Raw genomic sequence first — 8,373 nt, forward strand, 5'->3', positions numbered from 1 at the left:
GCAAGCAAGCCACAACACATAATTGACCAAATTTTAAGGCAACTCAAAGACACAGTAAGAAGCCTATTGAGGACACTTCCTAAGGATCCTCCTCTACCCCAAGAGGCGAGTATCATACTTCATTTGGGTCTCCAGTCCATAAGCCCACAGGGCATAATCAAGGGAGTAAGTCAAATAAATGCAGATAGTGACATTTGGCAGCCTCCTCCTTATGGTTTCCTAAAGGTTAATATAGATGGAGCATCTAAGGGCAATCCAGGGTTAGCTGGCTTTGGGGGTGCTATAAGAGATGAACAGGGTCAAATAAAGAAGATCTTCCATGGCCACTTGGGTAAGGCCACTAATAACATGGCGGAGCTCATGGCACTAGAGCAATGCTTGGAAATCCTGTTGGATTCAAATTTGCATAATGTTATCATTGAAGTAGACTCGGAATTGATTATTAGAGCAGCCAAGAAAATTTGTAATGGCACTTCTCCAGATAAAGTATTGAAGCATTGGAGGCTTTTGCAAGTCTTTCACTGTATCCACTCCCACCTGCAAACCTTAAAAACTGTTAGCTTTGTCCATGTGAAAAGAAAAGCTAACATGTTAGCAGACCGTTTGGTGAATGAAGGAGTCACTAATATGGATAAGGATTCTCGGTATGCTTGGGATTTGTTACCACCAGGAAAACTGTTGGAGGATTGTCTTTGTTAGGCAGACAAAGATATGGAGCTATGGTTTCACAGGAAGGATCGAAGTGGTTCAGGAGACAGGCAGGAGGACAGGGAACACTAAACTGTCTGCCCTTTTTGGGTATTGGCCACAATCCAAAGCTCAGTATTCCATCGAATGTGTGGTGAGAGGATCGACTATGGAAGTACCACAGGTTTGGTCGTCCATTGACCAAAACTTTATGTGGAAATTTTGATGGTGTTTGGGGTTTGGCTGAGAATCTGGGAGGAAGGCACAAGAACCATCCGATGTTCTTGATTAAAGGCTATCGCTTGGCGAATGAGCGCACAAGCTATTCCGCGAGGTGATTGATTCTAAAACCACAAGTGGTTATCAGGCGGGGTCCAGGTGGTATCTGGTTTTTCTAAGGAAGGCCCTGATTCCACTCTTCATGCGACATGTAGTAGCGAGAGGTGAGATAATACCGCTTTCATCGGGTGGTTATCTCTCGCGCTACTTGTCCACCCGATATCTTCGTAGACAGTTGGATCCTCGTCAGGTGATCAATGGTGTAGGTTTGATCGTGCATGTTGTTTGGCGTTTCGGATCCGAAAGAGTTTAGAGAGCTAGCCTAAAGTTTTCGTCGGGTCCGTAAGACAGGTTTATATGTGGGTTTGTAGTGGGCCCATATTCAGAATGTATATGTTGATCTTGGCAGGTCGAATCATACGGTCTGCGGCTCTACAAGCTTACTGTTGTTTCTAGCTGGTCTTTGGTGGCAGTCTTGTAGACCCTTAATAGGTCACTTGTGGCATTTTTGTGGGCCCTGGTTCTATGGACCCGTCTTCCAAGGTGTTCAGGGTTTCTTTTGGTGCTCGACAGTACGACCAGAGGGTTTACTGCTTGCTTTTGTCTAGAGTGTCTGGAGGTAACTCACCGATTTTCTTGTTCGAGCTTCTCATGTTTTTGGGTGCATGGTTCGAAACTTTGCTTGCCTAGCTGCCTGTTGAACTCTCACAGAGCTAGTGCGGCTTCTTGTAAATTATGTATTTTTGGCTAGATTAATAGGAGGTCCTACTCTTACTTGATAAAAAAAAAGAAGATGTATAACTTTTATATTTGATCTGGATTTAAACAGGAACGCAACAAATTACAAAGATAACCATAAATACAGAGATGCAGTGGAAATAATACTTCATTTCGTTACTGTAAAATACTGAAATATTCTTACAAACAGAAATGGAAATAAAGGAGCTAGGGCGATGGTAGCTTATCTCTAAGAAGAGATGTGGCAGCTACATGTCTCTAAACTGTGTTACAATGAGGCTCGAAGGCCTATTTATTCTTGAGAAACAATGGAAAACCCTGAACATCCAAAAACCTAACCCTAGAAGATGAAACGCTAAACTGTGAGCCTCGTTTGGGTAAATTGGTACATCAACTTCCCGGGGTCGTAACTTTGGCATATGATCTCCATTTGACGCGGACAATATCTCGTTAGAAATATCTACCCGAGAACTACAACTTTGGGCAGAGAAAAAAAAACGTCGTTTAGGGCCTCAAAACGGCTCCGGAAGTTTAGAACCTGAAAAAACTGCTAAAAATAGTAAATTGTGGTACAATTAAGGAAACTGAAAAACTGAAAGAGACAGTTGTGGGGGTCTAAGTGGGATAGGTGGGTGGCCACCAACATCCACCTGGATCATTCCTCCCCCCTTAGGAAGCAATGGTCCCCATTGCATTGAGTTCCTCCATGAGATGAGGAAACTTATGCTGAGTTGGGTCCCCGGTGAGCTGTTCTACAATCTCTGATGTGTCCAGTAATGGTGGGAAGCATGGTAAAGGGCAGTCCACATTGAACACTCGGTGCAAGAGAAGGAATGGGGGAATGTTGTGCTCCAAAGCATTATTCCCCATAGCCTTGGTACTTGTGTAAGGACCATGTCGCTTCTTGTACTTGTCATTTTTCAGAATGGAGCGGTGATATATCAGCCCGTTGGGTAGAGGTGCTCTGGGAGTCAGATCGAATGAATGCTTGACCTGATAGTGCAACGGTGTCCCTATGGGTGAGGAGAAGATGTTCTTGTCTGCTTTCATGACCGTGTCCATTTGCTGTTGAAGCTACGTGGAGGAACCCTTCGTGGGGGTGATGGACGTGGCGACGATCTTCCCCTTACTTTGGGAGTGAACCAAACAGAAAATGAATTTCCTAGTTTGGTAGATAAGATTGCTACCTATCTTAGCAGTGATCAAAGAGGTGGTGGTAGGTGGGGCTACCTCCGGTAGAATGAACGGCCCGACGCCCTCGCACGTCCTCACCCGAATGCCTTCGAATGACTTTGCTCGAATGTCCTCAAACGACTTCGCTCGTTTAGTCGTTCAGCTTAGCGCCCTTGCACGACTTCGCCCGAACGCCTTCGAACGACTTCGCCCATTCAATCGTTCGGCCCGACGCCTTTGCACGCCCTTGCATGACTTCACCCGAACGCCTTCGAACGACTTCGCCCATTCAATCGTTTGGCCCGGCGCCTTCGCATGCCCTTGTCCGAATGGCTTCGAACGATCGTTCAGACAAATGCCCTTGGACGCCCTCACCCGATCGTTCGGCCCGACACTCTCGCACGACCTGCGACTCCGTTTTCTCCATTTGCCCTGGCTCAGTGTTTCAGCCCAAGAGTCCGCCTACACCTTGCCAAATTTCAGTCCTCTCCAAGCTAGCTCGCCCTCCAGCTCACATGAACACTTGGAAACTTCACTTGAATGATTTTTGCCACCATCCCAATGCTTTACTTATATGGCGGTTGGCCCATCGTTCGGGGCGTCGACTCACCAAGCCGACCCATCGTTTCATCCAACTCGCCCCAACTTCACGTCGGCCCATGGTGTGGGCGCCCATGTGCGGGACCGCCCCCACATATAAACTTTCCACTGCCCAACAATTAGTCATTTTCACAAGATGACTTTCGCGTCGCACATTTCCTTCGTTCGGTTGGCTCGTTGCATCGTTCGAACGCGCCCTCAACTCGTTGTTCAACCGCCTAGCTCGTCGCTCGCCCATCGTGTGCTCGTGCCAACTCCCGTTGACCCGGTTGTTAAATGCGCCCACCCGACACGCCCGAATTGTGGGCCTGACACAAGCACTCTAAAGGAAGTGCTTTTCATTTTCCACCTTCTTAGTATCACAAATCTAACAAATTCTATTGCCCTAGGGAGTCTTGGGAGTAGACCGCCCACCCGGTCTCACTCCAAAGCTCATGAGAGTTAGTTCTAATCCTAGTGATGTTCATTTTCTTCTTAGTGCTAGTTAACATAGAGAGATAATTTTGGTTATCAAGGGTTCAATTGATCACCTCCTTATAGTGCCTTAACTTCCTTTTACCCTCCAGCTCCTTAGCATCCCACATCTTGTCCTTAAAACTAGAGGTAATAGTATCTTTGATACTGTCCTTGCTTCCCATGATGATCTCCTCCTTAATCCCCCAAAGTTTGAGCCGAGATTGAGCATCATGATCCCACCCGCGCTTTAAGCACATGTAGGGGTTTTGACTAAATTTAGAAGCAATTTTTGCGAGTCTCTTGGATTCCATATTGTGAAGCTCCTTCTTATACATGAGATATCTAAACATAGTCGCACTTTCAATGGGGGACATCCTAGTTTCGATCAAGAGGATAGGATAGGGAGCATTTCCCTTGATCTTGAGGTTATAGGTTATGAATTTGTTTTGGATTATCTCAATTTTTCTCGACAACTCCCTAGATATAATAAATCAAAGTGGTTTAATATATGTTTAGAATATATATATATATATATATATATATATATATATATTGATTTATATTAACTTAAATTAAATTAAATTTTAATTGTATAAATCAACTTATTTATTTAATAATTTTATTTTATTTTAATTTTATAAATTAATCTATTTATTTAATTATTTTATCAATCAATTTATTTGATTTATAGATGGAAATTGAAATAATAAATAAAAATAGTTAGATAAAGATAAATAAATTGATTTATAAAATTAAAATTAAATTAACTTTTATCCAATTATTTTAATTTTAATTTCATTTAATTATTTTAATTTTAATTCATGGTGATTAAAATAGAGACAGATCAGAAACCCTTTGCTCCGCAAAAACCCAGATCTGAATTCTTGAAAACAAGACGATGATTAAAATAGAGGCAATTTTTTTTAACCCAGTCAGTAAAAGCCATTTAAATTATTCATAAAATTAAAGTTTAGATTAATTTAAAAAATTTAAATTGATTTTACAATTAAAATTTAATTTAATTTTATCAAATTAATTTAATTTTATAATTTTTTTTTATCTAACTATTTTATAGAATTAAAATTTATTTATAAATTAAAATTAAAATAATTGGATAAAAAGATTAATTTATAAAATTTAATTTTATATAATAATCTATTTATCTAATCTATTTATATAATAATATATTTATCTAATCATTATATATATTTCTGAGTGAGAATTTCTTACTGATATTTGGTCCGATTTTTGGCAAAGGGAATTATTTTTTTTAGCTGGACAGGTACTCGGATTAGGAAACTATCAGGGCATCCTGCATAGAAATATCTCTCAGGGAGAGCAAATCGCTTTTTTCCAGTTATGGCGACAGCTGATGAGCAGAAGCAGCAGCAGGAGGAGAAGAGTATGAGGCCCCCTTTGCCCTTGGAAGGACGAGTGGCCATTGTAACAGGTGCGTCCAGGGGGATTGGCAGGGAAATTGCCCTCAATTTGGCGGAGAAGGGAGCCAAAGTGGTCGTCCATTATTGCTCCAATCAAGCCGCCGCAGAGGAAGTCGCTTCCCTAATCAATAATAAATCCTCTTCTTCTGGGAAGAATGGTGTTCGGGCGATTGTGTGTAAAGCCGATGTTGCAGAGCCCTCCCAGGTGGCTCAGCTATTCGACATGGGCGAGCACACATTTGGGGCACTCCACATCGTGGTAAACAACGCAGGAGTGGTGAACCCCAAGAATCCAACCGTTGCACAGACCTCGGATGAAGACTGGGACCGGACTTTCCAAGTGAACTGCAAGGGGACATTTCTTTGTAGCAGAGAAGCCGCCAAGAGGGTCGTCCGCGGCGGCGGCGGTCGCATCATCAACATAACCAGCTCCGTTGTGGCACTGGCGAGAACAGGGTACGGCGCCTACGCGGCCAGCAAGGCGGCGGTGGAGATGATGACGAGAATCCTGGCGCAGGAATTGAGGGGCACTCAGATTACTGCAAATTGTGTGGCGCCAGGCCCTGTTGCCACCGATATGTTCTTTGCCGGCAAGAGCGAGGCCGCTATAGAAGGTGGGAAGGTGGAAGATGTGGCTCCCCTGGTTGCGTTCTTGGCGAGTGACGAAGAAGAGTGGTTGGGGAAGGTGGAAGATGTGGCTCCCCTGGTTGCGTTCTTGGCGAGTGACGAAGGAGAGTGGGTAAATGCTCAGATTGTTCGGGTCAATGGAGGCGAGGTATGATGAGTAAAATTCAATGGTTCCTATGGCTATATTTTTTTTTTTGGATGGATTGAGCAGCTCACTGTACTAGTGTTTTTGGCCCTCACTGGGGGGGGTTTTAATGAATTGTGTTCATTCCTGTGTTTGAAGAAGTCGGTCAGAGTCTGTTATGAACCTCACTTGGGGTTTTAATGGATTGTGTTCGAAGCAGTCATTTTGGGTTTATTTGAAGATAGGAAATGCAACAATATTCATAATACATTACTATTCATAATACATTACTATGGTGTGAATGAACAACATTTCCATGTTGGGACTGAAATGATTGGATTGGTTGTTAATTTGGACATGTCAATATCCAATATCTCAAATAACAGCCAACAGTATATAGATTTTATAAGATTTTGTTTTTGAAATTAGATTTCATCAAAAGTATATTAAAAAAAGGTCGTAGTCTAATCACAAAGTTTGTTTTGCCTTGAAAATCATGGAAATTTTGGCAAGGTTTATGATAAAAGCCGGCAGAGATAAGTTACAGATGGCAAACTTCAAGATTTTGGGTGCCCCAAAAGTTTTTAATAGTGCTGAATCCATTTCCACCATAAAAAACATGATTCAAACATTGCTACTACAAGATTTCTTGAAAAATTTTGCCCGGAATCCTGCTTAATTCAAACACTGCTACTGCAAGATTTCTTGAAATTTTTTTACTCGGATTCCAGCTATTTTTTTTACCCAAATTCCAATCACTTTTAACTGTCAAACAATGAAAATACAAAACAAACCAAATATTTTAACATAAACCTATTTACAATACAATAATAGAACGAATTTGAGAAGAGATGCACTTATCCTAAATGTTGAAAAAAAGAGAAACATGATGTACCTGGCATATGGTCTCGAGTCCACAGTCAACAATAATAACACTTTTTATTTTTCTTAAAGGTGTCATGTGGGGTCTTTTTGACGATTCTCTCTCAATTTGTAGATCGAATGATGGAGACTATTTTCAAACAAAACAAAGAAATAAATTTGATTTTTGGTGTACTAGCTAAATATTCGGCTTTGGTGTGTTGGTCATAAATACGTTTGCATTTTTATTGTACTGGCTAAATACTCGTATTTCGTGTGTTAGTGGACTTTTTATTGTTGGTATTAAGTTTAGTGTGTGTTTTACTATTCATGGTTTTATTTTTTTCGAGTATTATGCATGGGATTTGTTGATTGTTAATTAATTTAGTTAAGATATTTTTTAAATTTAACAGTGTAAATTTTAAAAATTCATTTTCTACGATATATTTTATTAGCATTTAAAATATATTATATATCAAAATTTATTTTATAATAATTAAATATATATATTTTTCTAATTTTTATTAGTCGAATTTTAAATTGGTATCGAAACATATATTTATTGTACAAAAGAACGGATGCTTACTATTTTTATAAGTGGTTTCTAATAATATTTAAAATTAATTAAATTATAATTAATTTATCAAAATTAGTTTTACATTGCAATAAATTTACTATAAATTTTAATTTTCCAACTTTATTATACTCGTTGCCATAAAGAATATATGTTGCATTGAGTTTTACATTGACTAGGTATTTGCATTGAGGATCATGTAACTTGCACAATTATGCAATATTATTCTCTATTAAGTTTGAACAGGAAATGAAAATCTTATTATTATACATATGTCATTTACACCTATTATTATTCAGATGAAAAATTTGTAATAATAATTTCGTAAGTTGATCTTGCAATCTCCATAATAGATAGATCATTTAATATTTTTGTTGATAAAAATGGCAAGTTGCATCCGCCGCTTTTGAGCCATTCTCACACTGCAATTTGATGTTCTGCTGCTATGGTACCAGTGTAGGCTTACACTGATCCATCCTAAACTTTTCTAATAGGCCTTTGACATATTTTGCTTGGGACATAAATGTTTGACCTGAATCACTCCAAATCTCAAGACCTAAACAATGTTTGAGTTCACCGAGGTGCTTCATTTCAAACATTTGTGACATCTGTTGTTTGATTTCATCAATTAGATATGTAGCATCACTTGTAATTATCAAATCATTTACATATAATGAAATCAACACTACGCACCCTTGTTCATCTTTCATGGTGTAAAGATTAGGGTCATTCTTGTTCTATTGTAGCCAGCTTGCAGAAAAAATGAATCAATCTTTTCATACCACGACTTGGGAGCTTGTTTTAGTCCAAAAAGT

The 8,373-nt window shown here is 39.7% G+C and overlaps 1 pseudogene; it reads left to right on the top strand.

Moving 5' to 3' along the window:
- Nucleotides 1-5,160: 5,160 nt before the first annotated feature.
- LOC149183462 (short-chain type dehydrogenase/reductase pseudogene) lies at nucleotides 5,161-6,440 on the top strand (annotated as a pseudogene).
- Nucleotides 6,441-8,373: the final 1,933 nt, after the last annotated feature.

The sequence above is a fragment of the Pinus tabuliformis genome, chromosome 3_2 (assembly GCF_031772625.1).
Source record: "Pinus tabuliformis cultivar Carrire ecotype Pingquan chromosome 3_2, CPIR1, whole genome shotgun sequence".
In the NCBI taxonomy this organism is placed as follows: domain Eukaryota; kingdom Viridiplantae; phylum Streptophyta; class Pinopsida; order Pinales; family Pinaceae; genus Pinus; species Pinus tabuliformis.